Here is a 23247-nt window from a genome sequence, read left to right on the forward strand (position 1 = left end):
CTGTATTGCCTCTGAAACCTGGATTAGAAGTAACTAAGCACAGAACCTTCCTCCAAGAGATCAGACAAATGACAATAAGCCACCTTCTCAATAAACTTACCCAGAAACAGTAAAATAGAAATTGGTCTGTAATTCTCATCTATGGTAGGGTTCAGAGTAAGCTTTTTTGTTGTTTTTCGCTTTTTTTTTTTTTTTTAACACAGGTTTAATTATACCTTTTTGAGTAAAAAGGACAAACACTCTGTCCAAAGAAGCACTGACAATTCTCATTAACCTGCCAATCAGTACTGCATGTGTTGCTTTCATCAATAACAAGAGACAAGGGTCCAAAGAAGATGGACATATCTCAAACAAAATATCCACCAGCTATTGCTCATTAACGCTTGAAAGTGATGCCCATGGGTGATGATCTGAGAATCCTAGGTTATCACTGTCCTCTAATGAGCCCCTTAAACCTTTCTCTAACTCTACACCATCAAAAGACAAGACCATTTCTACATTCACCTCTTTCTCGCTCACCTCAATGTCTCACTTACTTCCTAGGCCTTCACATATATCAAGGATTTTCCTTTGGAAAAAGGTCAGCAAAAATCTGATTGCAAGAAAGGAGAAATTGCCTAAACTAATATGCCCGTGGTTGCCCCCCCCCCCCCCCCCCCCCCCCACAATTTAATGTCTTGAACATGCATTTGTTTTGAATCATCAGCTTTTACCATTCTATTCACTATTGTGCTCACAGATTTCAAAAAAATTCTAGGAGAATGGAAGTGTATTTTAATTGTCAATGAGGACAGTTGTTGATTGATTGAGTGCTTGACTGATTGATTGATTTTGACATTTATACCCCACATTATCCTGAAAATACTTGATTTTAATGTGGCAAGGTTTACAATACCATAAACAAAATATCAACTAAGAGCACAGTAGCACCAATAAGATACAAATAATAACTAAATAATGGCCAGTTATAATCCAATACATTCCATAAATGTGTAGAAACCTCTCAAGGAGGAAAGTTTTCAGTCTCTTTTGAAATATCAAGTAATTTGGCTGACCTTAGCACCTTGGTATCTAATATCTGCAGAGTGAACTGACTTATAGCGCACTCTCTTGCAATCTGGATGATGAAGTCTAAGGTAGTCCCTAGAACAAGGGGTTATATTGCGCATGGAAATAGTTATTAAGGGCTGCATGTATTCCAGTGTCATGCTATATAACATTTGAAAGACAAAACACATAATTTAAAAATAATCCTGGCTTTAATGGGCAGCCAGTGCAGCTTGTATAATAATGGTGTGACTATCAAAACGCTATACCTCGAGAACAATTTTGGGCATTTGCAGCTGTTTTAGGACACCCTCCTTAAATGCAGCATAGATGGAATTGCAGTAATTGAACTGAGTTAAAACCAAGGATTGAACTAACAGTCTAAAGATGTCAGGCAAGACATATGATCTGATTCTTCTCAGTTTCTAAAGAAATCTGAAGAATTTTTTTCGAGGCTCAAACGTGAGGAGACTGTCAATTAATACACCCAGTACCCTAAGCGTAGTGTTTAGGGGGTAGGATGCATTGTCAATGGTAAAATTATTGTATATGGTATAGTCGAAGGGATTGGTTACCACAAGAATTTTAGTTTTATCTCTAATTTAAACTTGGAAGCTCAGGATTCCAAAAAATCAAGACCAAGCCTAATCTTAGGGACAATTTCTGGAAGACCAGTCTTGAAAGGGATATAGATTGTGACATTGCCTGCATAAATGAAAGTGCAGGACCCCACTGCCTCCAGTCTTTCACCTAACGGAGCCATCATAACATTGAACAGGATTGGAGATAGTGGCAAGCCCTGTGGCACCCCGTAGTCAGGAGACTAGGATGGTGAGAAAGAACCTGACAACCTCACTTGATATGATCTAGATTTTAGGAAGCCGCAAAACCATTGGTGAACCTTCCCACACAGTCCAAATTGGTCCAACAGGCTTAAAAGTAACTCATGATGAACAAGGTCAAAGGCACTTGACATATTGAATTGCATCACTAAAAACTTAAAGCCTAGACTGATTGCTTTCCTAAAATCAGATATTACGGTGGTGAAGACTATCTCGGTACTATAACAAGGCCTAAAGTCTGACTGGAATTTATGCAAGAGGGAGAAAGAGGAAAGATGCTTCATAAGCTGAATACCAACTACTCCCTCCATTATCTTAGTCAACAATGGGATAGAAGCAACAGGCCTGTAAATTAGTAATGTCTCCCAATGAAGCTGAGGTGCTCTTAGGGATCGGAGTATTATTCAATCTTTCTATTGGGGAAAAAGCACCTGCATCAGCATGCATGAGATATTTATTTATTTATTTATTTATTACTTATTTCTGACATATCTCACATTATCCCAAAGAAGTTTGAGTTCAATGTGGCTTACAATAAACAGTATAGGATACATAACAAAGAATAATGCATAAGAAAGTAATTTGTTGTCAGAATCAAATTTTACAATACAGTATCATTTTTAATAAATAATTTGGACAAGCATCCAGAAGGCAATGTGAGGAAGAATACTTTTTGACAGTCACATGAGAGGGTAGTAGAAAGGAGGACCACAGTCAGTCACCTGCAATACCAGCATCCAGACTAGGCTGCTTGATGCAAGACTGGATGCTAGTGGCCTTAAGTTGCAGTACAGCCTTCTAATTTTAATTTTTGTTCGAAGTATGTGCCTAATTGATTAGCAGAAGGAGTAGCTACAGTTACTGATGTTAAGTTTTCATTTGACAGAAGCATATTAAGAAGGCTAAAAAGCTTATGGGTATTTAAGTGGTTGCAACCAATTTGCTCTGTTTAGTAGAGGGTTTTAACTTCTACAATCTTTTTCTTATAATCCCTGATAGCCTTCCTCCAAAACATTTTATTCTTGTCAGATTTATGTTTGGACCACTTTCTCTAATTTTCTACATTGATTCCTCAGGAGGAGAATATCTTGATTGTACTGGGGTGAGTTTGGGCAAAACTATGGGAGCCATACTATCCAGGGTAGAACTACATAACTCATCCTGCTTACACAAGAAATCCTCATTGTCTGTGTCTGGAAGCTGTGGACTATCAAAGATTCCAGACCAGAATTTTACAGGATGAATTCTGCCTCTCGATTTAAAAGGAGGAGAGGTGACAATGGACTGAAAAGATCTAGTAGCTTCCCTCCAATAAAGAGTGAACTCCAGAGTCTTATGGTCTGACAAAGGGACATGGCACCAAGATGAGTCACCCAGGTAGAAATTCTCCATATATACAGTTCTATAAATCAGCAGATCTAGCAGATGACCCCCTAATGTGGGAGGATTAGGAATGTGGCAGTAAGAATCGCCAGGAGGCAAAGAAATCAAGTAAGTTCTTTGACTTAACATCCCTAGGGTTATCAAGTTGCAAATTAATATCACCTACTAATAAAACATTAGCAAACAACACAAATATTTGAGAGGAATTCAATAAAACAGCTTTCCGAGGCAGACCAACTTCTTGGAGGGCAATGGAAGAGAATAAGGCATATGGGCTCCAACAACGCAGAATAACTTAATTTGAAGGCAATAATCTCAAGATCAGAAGAGTTCAGTTGGTACTTTGAAGAAGGCTTTATAAATGATGGTGATTCCATCCCTTCTCTGTTTAGCTCTAGTTTGATGAAGGACTTTGTAATCCTGGGGACATCATGCATTGAGTAAAGGATCCTCTGTTGAAAGAAGCCATGTTTCAGAGACCAGCAACAACCCAAATTGTTTCTCCACCAACCAATCCCTAATAACATCAGTTTTATTGACTACTGACCTAGCATTTACATACCCAATTGGAATAGGCAGGTAAGAGGTGGAAACCGAACTATAGTGATTAAATGGCATCTGGAGAAGGAGGTCCCTTGCCTCGTATGAGCGAGAGAGAAGCTTGACCAGAACAAGGTTGTACAGGCAGGGTCTGAGCAAGTAATCCTATGAGAGATTATAATAGGGGTTGAACATGGAACATCCAGCACAGATAAGGGCAGAGCAACAGCGCACAAATCATTTTTTTTTTCATTTATTTCACTTTCTATACTGCCCTTACTAACTGGCAGACCAGGGCAGTGTACAGACTAAAAACAATGATAAATATATAGTAGGAAAGGAACAACAATTTTGGATAGGAAAGATAACTCATACACAAACAAAGTCAAATTAGAAGCAAATTAAGCAGCAAAGCCAAGGAACAAAGTTCACTCGATGCAGTATGGTAGAAGTCACACTTACAGATTGTTCAGGGCACACGAAGGAGCTGCCCTACTCTGAGGAGACCAATGCTGCTCAAAGTTCCGCACAAAGAGACTGCGTCTTTGGCATGCCCCTTCAGCGTGATGCCTCAGAGCAAGGTCTTCCTATGTTGTTAAGGAGTGCTGACATCAGACCTAACAGTGTGATTCAACAGTCTGTATGTTAACAGAAGAGAAGTTTGTCTGGGCAGTAAGGATTCACAGCTGATAAGTGTCCTGTGGCTGAAAACTGAACTACATGCCTCGGGGCAAGGTGTCTCTATGTTGTTAGAAAGTGTGATTCAAAGACAACAGTATGTATTCTATATGTTTAGGTCTTGTTTAGTTGTTAACATTCTGGCTGAAAATGATTGGGTTTAATAAAATGCACTTATACCTTCATTTAAGAATCAGTACATTTGGACTAAAAATCTTTCTTTTTCATGAAAACTCAGTCAACAAATTGCTCACTAATACTTTTTCAAGTGTCATCTTATAACTGAGGGCAGCTTGACCTGTTTAATGTATTTGCAGCATGATATTTAAAAGGGTAAAAGATATCAGTTCCTAAAAATAAATTTTATCTGCTGAATAGGTAATTTTATAAATGCTGTAAAATGTAAATACAAAAATGATAACAGATAAAAATCATGCAGCTTATCCCTTGTTTACATTTATTCAAGCTTGATATACCGCTATTACTTTAAACAATATCAAAACAGTTTACAATAACAAATTTAAAACAATAAATGAAAGGAACGCCTTAAAAAATAGGAAAGAAAACAACACTCAACCAACAAGTTAGCTAAAAAGACAAAATGAATACAAAAAAACCCCTAAAATTTAAGAAACAGGCCCTCTAGGCTTGCCACAGGAAGCACTCTAGGACATTAAAAACTCAAAGGCCAACTAAAAATAATGAGTTTTCAGTTTTATGTCTATTGATTACCTTTAAAAGTGGACTAACACAGCTACCACACCTCTCTACTCAGTTTTATTTTGAAGTTTTTCAAAGACATTTCATTCCAAATCTCTGAAGGGAGATCATTACAAAGTCTTGGGGACAAAAAGGCAGATGATTGAGTACACTCAAAATGAGCATGTTTGGGAGATGGTAGGACAAGACAATTAGAGTCTAAGGATCTAAGTTTACGAGAAGGAGTATATGGAATAACAACATTAGATAGATAGGATGGCTCCCTAGCACAAAGAAGTTTATGAGTTAGAAGAAGAATTTTAAACTATATACCATACATAGGTGCCCGGTATAAGAGGCTTGGAGAGGCTAAGCCTCCCCCCTGCTGCAGCAGAATGGATCAGCTGTGGAGTCCAGCTGCTCTGAGGGGATTAAATTGTTGATTTACCTCCATCCTCATAGCAGGAGCTGCAGTGAAGCCCTCTAGCAGTTGTAGAAATTGGTTTATGGTTTGTTTACCTTACTGCTGGGAAAGCAGGGGTGTTGGCTGGAGGTGTCCTGGGTTGCCAGGGAGATATTTAACGAGGATGACTTCCTGACCTGCACTGTGGACAGATACCAGCAGAACGGATACTGGGCCAGCATGATCAGAAAAAGTCACCAGACAACAAAGGTAGAAAAGATCATTTTATTTTCATTATAGTGTTTGGAATATGTTCACTTTGAGAATCAGGTGCTCAACATTAAAAGTTTATATTTATTTACTTATTTATGGCATTTTATCCCACATTAAACATGAATTAGGGTGTTTTGTGGCTCTACATGAGAATTGTGATGATATGATCCCTTGTTTCATATTGTTGACAGTCTGCATTTTCCGTATGAGTGGTATATTGGTGTATTAGGTCTGCCCAGTGTAATATTTATGGTACAGTAAGGTTCTGAGTGTGTTTTTGGACAAAGTTGTGCATAGTGTTTTGCAGCTGAGCGATTGTGGTTAGAATATGCTTTGAGCAACCACTTTATTCTATGACATATAATACATATCTAATATCTAAATTTAATAAAAGGTATTGATTGTGACTTTTATTTATTTTTTCTGCGTGTTATCAGACAATTATGGATTTAAGCTCCACCCCTGCCCCACCCCTAACCCCACCCGTCTATGATACCATATAAAATTGTCAACCTATGAAGTTTAGTGAGAAAAAGTGTTACTTGATCAAAACATTTGGCTCTGAAAAGCATTCTAGCAGCTGTATTTTATAATGTTTATAAGCAATGTAACTGAAATTTAGGAAGTCCTGCATAGATAGTATTACAATAATCTATGCGTGATAGTACAAAGGCATGGAGAGTGGTATGAACAGAAGCAAAATACAAGTAGAATCTTACAGATCAAATCCAACGCAACCAATAAAATCCCTTTTATTTTATAACTGAGAAATTTGTTTTTCAAAAGAAAGCTTCAAATCAATAATGACATCTAAATAATGGAAAGAAAAACTGGGGGGTTCAAAAGATCTAACAGAAAAAAGTGGAGTAGTAGGAGGACTCAAAGAACCAGATACCCAGCAGGCTTTTGTTTTTGAGGGATTAAGAACCATCCACTGCAAAAGAGTAAGTAATACATCTTGAAGTGGTTTCAAATTAGGAAACAATAGAGATGTGGGATACACAATTAAAATATCAGCAGCCTAAATTAAAAAAAAACAAATATTGTGATCTTGTAGTAAAAGTGCCAGAACACTGAGAAAAATGTTAAATAGCAAAGGAGAAAGGACTGAACCCCATTCTGCTCATCCATGCCATCTATTAATTTCTACTATCCCTTCCTCTCTAGAGATACTCAGGCTTATTTTCGAAAGAGAAGGATGCCCATCTTTCGACACAAATCGGAAGATGGGCGTCCTTCTCACAGGGTCGCCCAAATCGGCATAATCAAAAGCTGATTTTGGGCGCCCCCAACTTCTTTCCATCATGGGGATGACCAAAGGTCATGGAGCGTGTCGGAGGCATAGCGAAGGCGGGACTTAGGTGTGCCTAACACATAGGCGTCCTCGACCCATAATGGAACAAAAAGGGGGTCCCTAACAAGCGTTTGGACGACTTTACCTGGTTCAGTTTTTCTTACGACCAAGCCACAAAAAGGCGCCCGATCTGACCAGATGACCACCGGAGGGAATCGGGGATGACCTCCCCTTACTCACCCAGTGGTCACTAACCCCCTCCCACCTTCAAAAAAGAACTTTAAAAATATTTTTCCAGCCTCTATGCCAGCCTCAAATATCATACCCAGCTCCATGACAGCAGTATGCAGGTCCCTGGAGCAGTTTTAGTGGGTACTGCAGTGCACTTCAGGCAGGCAGACCAAGGCCCATCCCCCCACCCCACCAGTTACACTAGTGGTGGTAAATGTGAGCCCTCCAAAACCCACCACAAACCCACTGTACCCACATCTAGGTGCCCCCTTCACCCGTAAGGGCTATGGTAGTGGTGTACAGTTGTGGGTAGTGGGGTTTGGGGGTTCAGCACACAAGGTAAGGGACCTATGTACCTGGGAGTTTTTTCTGAAATCCACTGCAGTGCCCCCTAGGGTGCCCGATTGGTGTCCTGGCATGTCAGAGGGACCAGTGCACTATGAATGCTAGCTCCTCCCACGACCAAATGGCTTGGATTTGGTCGTTTCTGAGATGGGCGTCCTTAGTTTCCATTATCGCCGAAAATCAGAAATGACCATCTCTAGGGACAACCTAAATGTCAAGATTTGGGTGTCCCTGACCGTATTATCAAAACGAAAGATGGACACCCATCTTATTTCTTAATTTAACTTTCTTTATTAATTTCACATTTTATCAAAGATAACACTCTTTGAAGGATACATCAATGTTTAAGTAACATCTTTAAAGGAAATTATGCTAAATTTCTAATTCCAAAATATAAACAAACATTGATTACAACAGTCCAATTTTCACCAATATATTTAGTATTCTTGAACATTATTAAACATTTGCATGGGAATCTCAACTGAAAAGTAGCTTCTATTTCCAAGGATTTTTGCCTCAGTTCCAGAAATTTCTTTCTTCTTTGCTGAGTTCATTTTGAAATATCTGGGAAGATCAAAATCTTATCTCCCATAAACTGAGGTTGTAAGTTCTTGAAATACTGTCTCAGTAGTGCTTCTTTGTCTTGTATAAAGACAAAGGAAATTATCAAAGTTGCACGAGTCTTAATTTCTTCTTGAGATCGTTCCAAGAATTCCGATATATCCAAAGATTCAGGAGGTGCTTGTAACTGAGTAGAATCCAACTGAGAACTTTTCCCAGGTTTAAGGTAATATAACTTCTGCAAAGGAGGAAGCGAATCTTCTGGATACTTGAAAATCTCCTTCAATAATTTATTGAACAGTTCTCTAGTAGTCATAAATTGTGTTTGAGGAAAATTTAACAAGCGTAAGTTTAAGTTTCTTGAAGAATTTTCCAAGTTTTCAAGTTTCCTATGAATAATCATACGGTCTCCTGCTAGTTGAGATTGCTGTTCTTGAATCTTCACTAGATCCGATTCCATTGCAATTTGTTTAACTGAAATCGCTTCAACTTTCACTTTAAGATCTTGTCTAGAATTATTTAAAGTCACAGAAATAAACGAAGTACAAACCTTGTGAAGGGCTTCTAACGCCGACCAAATAGATTCCAGGGATATTACCTGGGGCTTCACCAGGGGCTGGATCACATTAGCGCACAATGCGGCTTCCTCCCCAAGAATTACATTCTGGGTCACCCCCGTCGACGCCTCCTCTAACGCCGTCTCCGACGAAGCCTGGAGATCTCCCAACAAAAAAGTTCTTTTGCCATCTTCTCAGGTGAGGTCTGCTGCCCCTTCGAGTTTTTATCTTCACTCGGTACTCTGGCCTCACCCGATTGTGGCGGTGGGGGAGTTATTGGTCCGATAGGGCTGAGCGAAGTTCTGCTCTCCAAACTGGGGCTCTTCCCTGCCTCGGTTGCGGATACGCCAGACGGTGTTGATACCAAATAAGCGGAGATGGAAGTTTGCCCCTGAGAAGGGGCTTCCAGTCTGGGGAGGGGAGGTCCCTTCAACTTGCCCTTTCTCTTTGGCATGCTCGTTTAGTCCAGGAGAAGGTAAATAGGAAAATTAAGCAGAGTGTTCCACTCCTGCTTCCTGCTCGATCGCCATCCAACACCCATCTTATTTCGATAATACGGGTTTCCCTGTCCCTTCACCAGGACGTCCTGCGAGGACGTCCTCAGGAATACTTGGGTGCCCCTTTCAATTTTGCCCCTCTCTGTGCTTGTCCCATGCTTCCTTGAATTCATAAACAGTCTTCATTTCCACCACCTCCACCAGGAGGCTGTTCCATGCATCCACCACCCTTTCCATAAAGAAATATTTCCTTAGGTTATTTCAAGTTTATCCCCTTTCACCTTCATCCTAAGACCCCTCCTTCCAGAACTCTCTTTTAATTGAAAAAGAGGCTTGTCTCTTGTGCATTTATGCTATGGAGGTATCTATCATATCTTTCTTCTATAATACACATATTAAGGAGTCGTTTTACTAAGCTGCAGTAAAACATGAATTTTAACATATGCTTACAACTATCATTACCACGCGGCTAAGGCCATTTTTACCATGTGGGTAAAATGGTCAATTTTTCTATTTCCAGCGTTAATGGCCACACGCTGTTTCCCATTAGTGTGTGGCTATTAGTGTGTAAACACTTACCAACACCTATTTTATAGGACTGTGGCACTAACCACGTGCTAATCGGTTAGGGCCTCTTTACAAAGCCACGCTACTGATTCTCGGTGCGGCAAACGAGAGGAAGTCCATTCAATTCCTATGGGCTTCCTCTCATTTGCCCTATGGGAATCGCTAGTGCAGCTTTGTAAAAGAAGCTCTTAGTGTGCAGCAATGTAGCTGCACTAACTGACTAGCACAGAACTTAACTACTCTCCAACCCAGTGCTATGTGCGCACATGCAAAAATGATCACAGGATGCCAGAGCACAGTAAGCCCTTTTCTGCTGCGGTAAGCATAGCTCCTAACTGATGGGGATTCACCACAAAATGCTGCTGCTGCTTCTCAGGAGAGGAGTTGTTTTAGTTCACTAGGTGGAATTGGTTTTACTCCACCAATGGGTTGTTATATGCTAGCCTCTGACACAGCCCTTTAAGAGAACGAAACATGGCCGTGTCAGGCTTATTTTAAATAATGTGGTGAATAAATTATTTTTCTCAACATTACCATTGGCGATTCACATCTTTTTTTCTATTCCATGTTGGTTCTCGGGTTGGGCCAGGCAGGGGCTAGGAAATCCCCATCAGATCTAGGCCCAGATCTAGAAATTACAAGTGATAAGAGCTACAGCAGAACCAAATTTGGAGCTTACAGAAAGGCACAAACCTGACCCAGAACCTAAAATTAGAGTTAACAAGCAGGTCACAATGCTGGAGCAATAGTTGGAATGTGAGTCATAAAGTGTGTAATAGTTTACAGGCCTGATGTTTGGGTCATCACATGTATACTGGTTTATAGGAGTCTGCGTAGCAAGTGGTTTGCCTTTGGTTTTCTGTAAAAATCTGTGTGTTCCCAATAGATGTGCTCTCAAACAATGTAGATGTTATATTGAAAATGTCCCTCCATATCAACTGGCTGAAAAATGCCTTTCGCTGAATACAAGTATGCATGTTGTTCCACAATACAATTACTTTCAACTACATTTAGAGGAGGCATTCCTGGGGCAGTATTTTGGGTGATATCAGAAAGTAAAGTGCCTAGATTTCATTTTGAAGTCTACACATTTGGTTTTCAGAGCAAAATTTACCTGCAAAAAAATACAGCTTCTAAAGTCTGAAAGTAGTTTGTATCTACGATGAGATTCCAAGTGAAAGTATGTACATGTCTTTGAAAATTGAACTCTGGTAAAAAGCACCTGTGGACTTTGCAACAAAGTGGACAGTCTGAAAATGTCTGCCTCAAACATATAATAACATCAAATATGGTATATAGTCTATAGAACCAAAAACTTTATATTTACACATACTAAAATCATAGGAAATTAGCTATTCAGAAAGATTTCCTGTCTATTATGTCACTGCAGATGCTTGGGGAGGGTGGGGGTCCATCAGTTGCCTTACTGCCTTGAACTCATCATCACCTTCTTTATCTGTCCTAAGCATGCTCAATTCGGTCATCATTTTGGTTACTTAACAGTAGCCATACTGGGTCAGACCAATGGTCCATCTAGCCCAGTATCCTGTTTTCCAAACAGTGGCCAAGTCAGGTCACAAGTACCTGGCAGAAACCCAAATTGTTGCAACACTCCATATTGCAATTCCCTGGGCAAGCAGTTGCTTCCCATGTATGTCTCAATAGCAGACTATGGACTTTTCCTCCAGGAATTTGTCCAAACCTTTTTTAAACCCAGATACGCTAACCACTGTTACCACATCCTCTGGCAATAAGTTCCAGAGCTTAACTATTCGTTGAGTGAAAAAATATTTCCTCCTAGATGTTTTAAAAGTATTTCCATGCAACTTCCTCGAGTGTCCCCTAGTCTTTGTACTTCTCCAGTTATACACATATTTTATATTTTGTTTTTATGTTTATATCGAACAAAAAAGTGAGGTAGAAACCAGGAGGATATCAACCAGTCTTTATTGGTAACAGCTAAAAGGTGACCCTTTTAGCTGTTACCAATAAACACTGGTTGATATCCTCCTGGTTTCTACCTCACTTTTTTGTTTGATTCTCATGGTAACGAGAGGTTTGCTCCTCCTTTTCACTTGTCTGTTTTTATGTTTGTGCCAGACACACTCCAGGGGTGGATGCATAGCCTAATGATTCCCCTGAGACCTTGGGGAACTGAGTTTGATTCCCACTGTATATAACACATAAATTGCTTTGATTGTAACCACAGAAAGGTGGTATATCAACTCCCATTCCCTTTTGGTTTACAGTTCTAATGTGCCATGAGCCTTCACTCAAATCTCCCGTGTATTCTCTTTACCTTCCTCCCTACTACCCAGCTCTGTCACTGAAGAAAAGAGGCATACATTGTGATAGCTTCTAGAACTCAGCAGGTTTACACTTTTGAGACAACAGGTGTGTATCTCTTGAGCGATGGATGGTGCCCCTGTATCCTCCCTCCAGGGGCCTGCACAGCATCTGCAGCCTCTGCCTTTCTGAGCTGCTAAGATGTGCTGGTCTGGTAGTGCTCAGTTGTTTTAAAAATAAAAATATGATAGTAAGGAATAAACAGGCAAATGTGTGCAGTAATTAGAGAAGGCATGAACTTTGGTCTTGTTTAGCAAAATACAGTTAGCTGGAATAGGTGCAGAAGTCAAAAGGAGGTACAAGGCATGTTGCAGAATGCAGACAGGGTATGGAAAAGAGCTGCGGACTTTATGGATCATATATTACTTATTCTGATGTCATTGTTTTTCCGCAGTCCTGCAATCACAATTAGTGGCACACTCCAGCCTCGGATTCCTGCCATCACTTAAGTTTATTGATTCAAATCTTCTTAAATTAAATTAATGTCCACCTGCAACTAAAATGCCTTTAATTAACCAAATAAAGTTGCAGTGAACACTACAGGCTGACATTTTTAAATTACTGAAGCATAGTCTTCCAGATCAACTCAGAGAAACACTGGCTAAAGCACCAACAGCAAAGTGCGATAGTATAGAGGCTGAGCACCATCTTGCAGGAGATGAGTAGTACAGCCCAGCAGTAGTTAGACTATACTGACAGGCATACAGATGAAAATGTCTTTCAGACATGTGGAGGGGCATTTTAGAAAGGCCGTCCAATCAGAATGTCACAAATGGATGTCCATCTCACATGTATTTTAGAACAGGAAACAACCTGTTCTAAAATACATGTGAGATGGACATCTATGTGCTGGAAATATCCAGCATGAACATCCATTTTACAAACTGAAACATCCAAATTATGAATGGGGGAAAATAAGGGACATGGATGTCTGTATGGAAGAAGAGGAATGTCCATCTTATAAAATGAATACAATTCTAACATTGGTACTAGTTTTTTTTTAATTTGTAAGTCATATAATACAATTATGCAAAATAATTCTTCAAACTCATAAGAAGATAAGAACATAAGGGCTGCCATACTGGGACAGACCAAAGGTCCATAAAGTCCATTATCCTATTTCCAACAGTGGCTAATCCCGGTTACAATTACCTGGCAAGATCCCAAAACAGTACAATACATTTTATGCTGTTTATCCTAGAAATAAGCAGTAGATTTTCCCCAAGTCCACCTTAATAATGGCTTATGGACTTTTCTTTTATTATTATTTATTTTATTTATAGTACATTTCTACCCCACATTTTCCCATGCATGCAGGCAGAATGTGGATCACATAGGATTAAGTAAAATGACAATACAATAAGAGATATGGTAAGAGACAATTAGGCAAGGAAAAGGAGGGGGCAATACAGTATCGGGATAGGTAAGTAAATTATTCAAATTCAAACAATCAGGTTGCCATGTATTACATCAACAAGCAGGGGGACACCGGATCTCGCTCCCTGTGTCAGGAGGCCATCAGAGTGTGGCTTTGGGCTCGCCGGTACGGCATGCTTCTTCAGGCCACGTATCTGGCCGGCATAAACAACAGTCTGGCTGACAGATTGAGCAGGATAATGCAACCTCACAAGTGGTCGCTCAATTCGAGAGTGGTACGTCAGATCTTCCAAGTGTGGGGCACCCCCTTGGTGGATCTCTTTGCTACTCAAGTCAACCACAAGGTCCCTCAGTTCTGGTCCAGACTTCAGGCCCAGGGCAGGCTAGCGTTGGATGCCTTTCTCCTGAATTGGGGGGAAGGTCTCCTGTATGCTTATCCTCTTTGTCCTCTCTGCGAAAGGACGGAAGCTCTACAGATTGATCGAGGTGAAATGATGATAAGGAAGGAATCGTGCATAGGGAGACCCCCGCCTCTGAAAAGCGGAGAAAAGGATCCTAACGAGAGAGCCTGAAGCTCCGAAACCCTACTCGTGGACGCAATAGCCACCCAGAACTTTGTCTTTAGCATAAGATCTTTCAAGGAGGCCTTCCAGAGTGTCTCACAAATTGAATGATATCTGGGAAAACCTTATATTTTAGGTTTCTAGCATTTGTATAAAGGCACTTCAAATTGTGTTTTTTCCTTTGATCTACAAGCTGCTTAGAAGTTGAAGGGGATAATGTGTATCCTTTATCATGCTCTCTCATTAACAACACCTGGCTTACTTTCAGCATTGTTGAAGCCTCTCTACTGGGATTCCCTAAAGGTCCTGTTTCAATAGTATCCTTCAAGGATAATCCACACCGAACCATGCGTTCCTGGGCGACTGTCGGCTTCCCCCCCCCCCCCCCCTCATTTTAGTTTAAAAGCTGCTCTATCCCCTTTTTAAAATTTAGCGCCAGCAGCCTGGTTCCATCCCGGTTAAGGTGGAGCCCACACTTTTGGAACAGTCTCCCCCCCTTTCCCAGAATTTCACCCAGTTCCTAACAAATCTAAATCCCTCATCCCTGCACCATCATCTCAACCACGTATTAAGACTTCGGAGCTCTGCCTGCCTTTTGGGTCCTGTGTGTGTAATGGGGAGCATCTCTGAAAATGCTACCCTGGAGGATTTGGACTTCAGTTTTCTACCTAGGAGCCTAAATGTAGCTTCCAGAACCTCCCTCTCACATTTTCCTATGTCACTGGTACCCACATGTGCCAAGACAGCTGGCTCTTCCCCAGCATTATCGAAGATCCTGTCTAGATGACGCGTGAGGTCCACCATCTTCGCACCAGGCAAGCAAGTCACCAGGTCATATCCACCAGCCACCCAAGTATCTATATGCCTAATGATTGAATCACCAACTACAACAGCTGTCCTAACTCTTCCAACCTGGACAGATCTTGGAGACATATCCTTGGTGCGAGAGGATAGTACATCCCCTGGTGGGCAGGTCATGGCTACAGGAGTACTTCCTACTTCACCAGGATGATGGTCTCCTTCTAGGAGACCTCCCTTCTCCAAGGCAGCACAGGGGCTGCCAGACTTCTCTATAACATCCTTGTAGGTCTCCTCTATGTACCTCTCTGTCTCCCTCAGCTCCACCAAGTCTGCTACTCTAGCCTCAAGAGAACGGACCCATTCTCTGAGAGCTAGGAGCTCTTTGCATCGGGCCCACACATATAACCCCTCACCAACTGGGAGATAATCATACATGTGACACTCAATGCAAAAGACTGGATAGCACCCCTCTCAATGCTGGACTGCTGTCTCCATCATAGTATTTTTGAGTTTTCAATAATTTAAAACTTGCTAAGGTATTAAGGATATTAGCCTAATGTAAAAATGTCTTTAGTTTATATGGTATATTGTGTGATTTATTTAGTGTTTTCTTCTTAGAAAGTAATGAAATGTAATTAAAACTCTGTAAGAGCACCCCTTGCTTGTTATCCTAAATACAATGACTATAAATGAAGAGTTTTGCTAGGGGTGGGCTGGTGTTGGGGAGGGTGGGTAGGATGAAGACTAAACTAGGTCTGCAGTATCTGCTAGAGGCTATAAAGCATATAGGTTTCTATGGAACTTTGGAAGGCTAAGTGCTTTGAAAATATGCCTCTACCTGTCAATGCTGTGGTGGAAAGTTCAAGTTTTAAAATTTGCTTTTTTATATTTTTATTCTGCCTATCACTAACCTACAATTCCTCCTTTAACCCTAATCTTTAAGTTCTCAAAGCACAAAGAAAAATAATATTCACTTACCAGAGAAATAAATGTCCTTTGATTTTTTTCTGTTTATTTATAAAATTTTAATGATAATAATAATGAACACAATACAGATAATACAAAATTGTATCTTCAAAAGCAAGAAGTATTCCTTTGATTTTAAAATAAATACATCCATTATTTGCATTTTTCTACTCACCCTGGGTCCTATTGTGAGTACATTGTTATAGCAGACTTTGCTGTTCACACTCTCCACTCAATTAACATAAATTTATAACCATGATGTAAGATATTTAACTCCTATGAAGTACTGATGATGAAATGCTATATAGTATCTTTGTTCAACCACCTGCACTGAGGAAATCCAAAGCAAAATCTAGAGGATAAAATGTCAGTGGGCCCACTTGCCAGACATATGGGATAAGGAATAAGGAAAACACTATTTAATAAAAGGAAAGAGGGAGAAGATGGATATAATCACAAGATGGCTCTAGTATCATCACGGTAGGAACCACAAGAAGTGAAAGTGGAGCAGAGATTATTTACCCCTGGACTAGCTAGACTAAGTTCTTTGTACTTTACTAATCTAATTTCTGATCATCAAGTTTAAAGATTTCATTCATCCTTGGGGTCCTGTATGGCTGCTGTCAGCTGTGCATATTTTGATTGGCATTATAGTTTGTGATGAATGCAGGAAATTTATCTTCTGTCACACTACAGTTTTGTTTGGATTAAAATTGCCATGTTGTTGCTCACAGTGAGTGAGGAGAAGCAGAAGTATAATTAGCATAGTTTTATTCTGGAGCTTATGGCCTGGAAATGTTGATTACACACAGAACAATATTTCCCACAACATATGGGTAGGAATAGTGTTTAGCTGGAATATACTTGGCTGCCATCTAATGGCTCCATGTAATATCTCATGCTGCCTTACAACACTTACAAGGAAAGGGAAGGGAAAGGAAGGGAAGGGATTTTGAACTTAGCTCACACCATTTGAAGCTACACAGCAAGTTACAGTCAGGTACAGTAGGTAGTTTCCTGTCTATTGAGGGTTTACAATCTAAGTTTGTACCTGAGGCAATGGAAGGTTAAGATACTTTCTCAAGGTCACAATGAGCTGCACTGAGATTTGGACTGGGCTTCCCAGTTTCTTAGCCCACTGTTCTATTAGGCTACTCCTCCAAGAGATCTGTAGTCCTGTTACTTGGCACTTACAATCATGACTAAGAAGCAGTGTTCTTTATGACTTGCCGCACATCTCCTTTGGCAAAAGAGGCTACTATTAATGTCTGTTTTCTCTGAAAGAAGTTCTATAAACATACACAAGCCTGGCAGACTTCAGAATGCCTCCACCTGGCACTGGAACCGGCACTGACAATCTGCCTATGTCAAGCAATGAGATCAGCTTTCCTTTAAATGAAATGAAAAAACTGCAGCCAGTGAAAGTACATCCCAGTCATGCTCCTCAAGGAAAAATTTTATCTTACGTAATGGAATCTGTTTGATTAATAATGGTTAGATTAGATCATACAGCTCAGCCTCCAAAACTTACCAGCCGACTCTTGGTTAAGGATTAGTGGTGTGACAGGTTTAATCCAAGAGTGACAAGTCAGTAACAGGAAAGCACAGTAATGTATATCTACATACTTCACTGTGTGTAGCTATGGGAGCACATAGTTGTAAAATGAATTTCCGATTGGGTATGATAGGTTATGAATGAGCCGGAACTTCCCTGCTTCCTTTTTGAGGTTCAATGCTAATGGTGATACCACAAAATCAGGGTAAGGATTTCTGTGAATTGGTCTGCAATATGATACAGCTCAGCCATAAAAGAAAGAAAGGGAGTAGACCAATGTGGTTCCTAAACATCTAGTTTGTTAAAAATGACTCAACACACATCTATGTTTTGGCACCACATGCACCTGCCTCAGGAGTCAAATTCTCTCTGTAAGATACAACATAAATATACATATTGTAACATTCATAATAAAAATATTATGCAGTGTTACAATATGTATATTTATGTTGTCTCTTACAGAGAGAATTTGTTTGATTCCTGAGGCAGGCACGTGTGGCGCCAAAACGTAGATGTGTGTTGAGTCATTTTTAACAAACTAGATGTTTAGGAACCACATTGGTCTACTCCCTTTCTTTCTTTTATGGCTGAGCTGTATCATATTGCAGACCAATTCACAGAAATCCTTACCCTGATTTTGTGGTATCACCATTAGCATTGAACCTCAAAAAGGAAGCAGGGAAGTTCCGGCTCATTCATAACCTATCATACCCAATTGGAAATTCATTTTACAACTATGTGCTCCCATAGCTACACACAGTGAAGTATGCCTCTTTCAATAGTGTAGTGGAATTGGTGAGGAACTTCAGCATTGGGGCCTTGATAGTGAAGGTGGACACTCTGCACTTCTTGGTCATTATCATTTGCTGTGCATTAATTTTTGAGACCTCTATTACTTTGACAGATGTGTGCCGATGGGGTGTTCCATCTCATGTGCTTACTTTGAGGCTTTCAGCTCTTTTGTGCATTGGGTGACAGCTTATAGGGCTGATACTGACAATATCATCTATTACTTGGATGATTTCCCATGTGTGGTACCAGCCAGCACTATAGCATTTCCATATCTATCTAATTTCAAAGCGTGGCTAATTTTGGCATACCCTCAGCAAGGGACAAAACTGAGGTCCCTACTACTATACTCTCTTTTCTTGGGTATCAGGCTCAATTCCACAGCTATGTTTTCATGATTGCCAGAGTCAAAGCCAACTGAGAATGTTAAAACACTTCATGGCAGCTAAGAAAGTGATCCTGAAGTAGACGCAGAACTTGTGAAGATGCTTGCATTTTGCATGCAGGATAATCCCTATGAGCAAGCATTCCTACACCACAAGGACAGGGCAGTGACAGGTATTAGTTCCCACCACCACAGCACTGATTAGCAACCTATAGGACAAATGATACCTCCATGCATCTTTATCTTTCTTGCCTTTTCTCTATCCTATTAAATAAGTGGCATTCCTTTCCCTGTCCTCTTCCTTTTTTGGATATTATTATACACTGCTTTGATGTATTTACTAACCCCCCCTTTTTTTTTACAAAGTTGCTCTAGCGGCTGCCGGTGTGGAATTGTCAACAAAGTTCATTCAAAGTGAATGGGCTGTGTCGGCATTACCGCACAGCTTTGTAAAGGGGGGGGGGAGGAGGAGGTAAAGTAAGTACAAAATACAGTGCACTCCATTTAAGTGCACGTCAAATAAGCGTATGCTCTGTTTAACTGCATGCCGTATTTTGTTCCCGTTTTTGGCACCACCAATTTCTATGGGGACAAACTTCAGTTTAGCGCACCACTGATAAGTGGTTTAAGACCGCTCCTCTGCAGGAAAGACTCCGCATAAGCGCATGCACGGAATATGGAAGCCGATTGGCTCGTGACAAAGGGGCAATACATTTGAAATCTCATTGGTTAACTTCCACAGGCAGAATAAGCGAAAAAAAGTTGTTAGAGCGTACACTGGAGTCGTTGTCGTCATCGCACAACTGTAAGACTTCAACACTGGCTGAATGAATAGAAGTTTTTTAAAAATTAGAAAACAAACAAATTCAAGCATCTATTGCTAAAGAATATGGTGTCAATCCCAGTCAAATTTCACGTATCTTGAAGCAGAAAGATCAGCTTCTGGAAGACTGGCAAAACAATACAAATCCACACAGGAAACGGGCAGGAAAAGCTGAGGATGTAGAAGATGCTCTTCTTCGGTGGTTTTCTCAAGTCAGGAGCAGACAGTTTCCTGTCAGAGGACCACTGCTTATGAAGAAAGCTAATCAGCTAGCTGAAAGTCTTGGACTAACTGAATTCAAAGCCTATGTTGGATGGTTGGAAAGATGGAAGGAGAGGAACAACATAAAATCCAAGAAACAGCATGGTGCTGAAAATTGGGTTGTTTCAGTTCTTCCTACCATCTTGAACGAGTTTGCACCTTGTGACATTTTCAATGCTGACGAAAACGGTCTCTACTGGTGAGTGATTCCTGATGGAACACTTGCATTCAAACAAGCTGAAACTACAAGAAGTAAAACGTTGAAGGACCGACTGACGATCCTCCTTTGCTGCAATATGGATGGGAGTTAGAAGTTGGAACCACTCATCATTGGAAAGAGCAAACAGCCCCGTTGCTTCAAGAATGTTTAGCAACTTCCTGTGTCATACGAGGTTAATGCAAATTCATGGATGACTGGGGAAATTTGGAAGCAGTGGCTAAAGAAGTTAGACACTAGAATGCGGGCACAAAAGCGTCAGATTTTGTTGCTTTGTGATAATTGAGCTGCACACAGGGATGATGTCAGGCTGTCTAACGTCAAGGTGGACTTCCTGCCACCAAACACTACCTCTCTGATCCAACCTATGGATCAGGGCATAATAGCCAATTTCAAACAACACTATCGGGCTCTTGTGCTACATCGTCTGATGAGAATTATGGATGACCAGACTGGCAAGGATAAACATGCTGTTCAACTGGCTTGTAATCTATCACTTGGATTCTCGCAAAGGCGCCCAAATTGGTATAATTGAAAGCCGATTTTGGGCGTCTTCAACTGCACTCCATCGCGGGAACAAACAAAGTTGACGGGGGCGTGTCGGAGGCATGGTGAAGGCAGGACTGGGGCATGTTTATCGGCTAAGGAGAGATGGGCGCCCTCGGCTGATAATCGAAAAAAGAAAGGTGTTTTTACCACAAATTTGGGTCACTTTTTTTGGACCCTTTTTTTCATGAACAAGTCCCAAAAAAGTGCCCTAAATGACCAGACGACCACCGGAGGGAATCGGGGATCACCACCCCTGACTCCCCCAGTGGTCACTAACCTCCTCCCACCAAAAAACCCACCCAACTTTAACAACTTTTTTTCCAGCTTGTATGCCACCCTCAAATGCCATATCCAGCTCCATCACAGCAGTATGCAGGTCCCTGGACCAGTTGTTAGTGGGTGCAGAGGACTTCACCCAGGTGGACCCAGGCCCATCCCCCCTTACCTATTACACTTGTGCTGGTAAATGGGAGCCCTCCAAACCGCCCCCAAAACCCACTGTACCCACATGTAGGTACCCCCATTCAGCCATAAGGGCTATGGTAATGGTGTAGATTTGTGGGCAGTGGGTTTTGGGGGGGATTTGAGGGGCTGAGCACCCAAAGGAAGGGAGCTATGGACTTGGGAGGTATTTTACTTTTTTTTTATTGTTACAAGTGACCCTTAGGGTGCCCGGTTGGTGTCCTGGCATGTGAGGGGGACCAGTGCATTATGAATCCTGGCCCCTCCCCCGACCAAATGCCTTGGATTTGTTCATTTTTGAGCTGGGCGCCTTTGGTTTCCATTATCGCTGAAAAACAATTACACCCAGCTCAAATCCACACAAATCCAATGCATTTGTCCAACACAATCCGTATTATCAAAAAAAAAAAAAAGATGGGCGCCCATTTTTTTCGAAAATACGGTCTGTTCCGCCCCTTCACGTACCTGTTCTCGGACATAGACGCCCATGCAGATGGGCGTTCGCGTTCGATTATGCCCCTCCACATGAACTAGAACATTATAATTGGTAGTGAGGGGTAAGGCAAAGTTGTAACATATAGATGAGTAAGAAAGTAGGAAGAATTAGAAAGTAAGGTGATTGATTTGAAGAAAGTTACACGTGAGGTCAGAGAAATGGTTAAATATTATTTCAGCTAGGGTAGGAGTGGATAAACATGTCCCGCTGCAGTATGTGCAGCCCAAGTCAATCCTTGTGTGTGTGAGTGAGACTAACAAGTTAGTTACTTCTTCCATTAAAGGCTTGGCTGAAGAGTCAAGCTTTCACCTGCTTCCTGAAGTAGAGGTAGTCTTGTGTTAAGCGAAGCCTTTCAGGCAATGCATTCCAGAGTGTGGGGACTATGCCGGAGAAGGCTCGCTTACGGGTATCACATCGTGTAATGTCTTTTGGAGAGGGTGTAGTTAGTAAAAGTCCTTGGGAGAACCTTAGTGTCCTTGGCGGTGTGTGTGGAGGATCATATAATCAACATTGTATTATATCTCTGGTATTTGAATTCCCGTGTTGTTAAATGTGTATATTTTTGATACTGTTTCAAAGAGTCCTAATATTAGGTTTCAAATTTACCTCATTTATTGTATTTAGTTTATTCTTGGTTATTTTACAATTTTATTTATACTGTTAACAAAGTTGTAAGTTTTATGTTAAACTGTACCTGCTGTACACCACCATGGGTGAATCTCTTCACGAAGGCAGTGAATAAATCCCAATAAATAAATAAAATTACAGAACATATACATAAGTATGGATTAATGAGACAAAGTCAACATGGATTTAGTGAAGGGAAATCTTGCGTCACCAATCTACTACATTTATTTGAAGGGGTGAACAAACATGTGGATAAAGGTGAGCTGGTTGATATTGTGTATGTGGGTTTTCAAAAGGAATTTGAGAAAGTACCCCATGAAAAAACTCCAGAGGAAAATGGAAATTCATAGCATAGGAGGTAGTGTTCTGTTGTGGATTAAAAACTGGTTAAAAGATAGAAAACAGAGAGTAGGATTAAATGGTCAGTATTCTCAATGGAGAAGGGTTGATAGTGGGGTTCCCCGGGGATCTGTGCTGGGACTGCTGTTTTTTTTAACATACTTATAAATGATCTAGAGATGGGAGTAACTAGTGAGGTAATTAAATTTGCTGATGACACAAAATTATTCAAAGTTGTTAAATCTCAAGAGGATTGTGAAAAATTGCAAGAGGACCTTACAACACTAGGAGACTGGGCATCCAAATGACAGATGATGTTTAATGTGAGCAAGTGCAAAGTGATAAATGTGGGAAAGTGGAACCCGAACTATACCTATGCGATACAAGGTTCCACATTAGGAGCCACCGACCAGGAAAGGGATCTAGATGTCATTGTTGATGATACGTTGAAACCCTCAGCTCAGTGTACAGCGGTGGCGAAGAAAGCAAATAGAAAGTTAGGTATTATTAGGAAAGGAATGGAAAACAAAAATGAAGCTATTAGAATGCCTTTGTATCGCTCCTTGGTATGACTGCACCTTGAATATTGTGTGGAATTCTGGTCACTGCATTTCAAAAAAGGTATAATGGAATTAGAAAAGGTACAGAGAAGGGCAACGAAAATGATAAAGGGGATGGGATGACTTCCCTATGAGGAAAGGCTGACGCGGCTAGGGATTTTCAGCTTGGAGAAAAGATAGCTGAAGGGAGATATGATAGAGGTCTACAAAATAA

The 23247-nt window shown here is 40.7% G+C and overlaps 1 protein-coding gene and 1 long non-coding RNA gene across 3 annotated transcripts in view; one reads left to right on the plus strand and one right to left on the minus strand.

The window, feature by feature from the left end:
* Positions 1–23247, minus strand: part of ASTN2 (astrotactin 2) — a 1362231-nt gene that overhangs the window by 400136 nt on the left and 938848 nt on the right. The gene's annotated exons all lie outside the window — the stretch shown is intronic.
* Positions 1–23247, plus strand: part of LOC115472784 — a 477801-nt gene that overhangs the window by 264103 nt on the left and 190451 nt on the right. The window contains exon 2 of the long non-coding RNA XR_003942556.1: positions 6768–6773. This is a non-coding gene — a long non-coding RNA (uncharacterized LOC115472784). The remainder of the gene's footprint in view (positions 1–6767; positions 6774–23247) is intronic.

Source organism: Microcaecilia unicolor, chromosome 6, assembly GCF_901765095.1.
Source record: "Microcaecilia unicolor chromosome 6, aMicUni1.1, whole genome shotgun sequence".
NCBI lineage: Eukaryota > Metazoa > Chordata > Amphibia > Gymnophiona > Siphonopidae > Microcaecilia > Microcaecilia unicolor.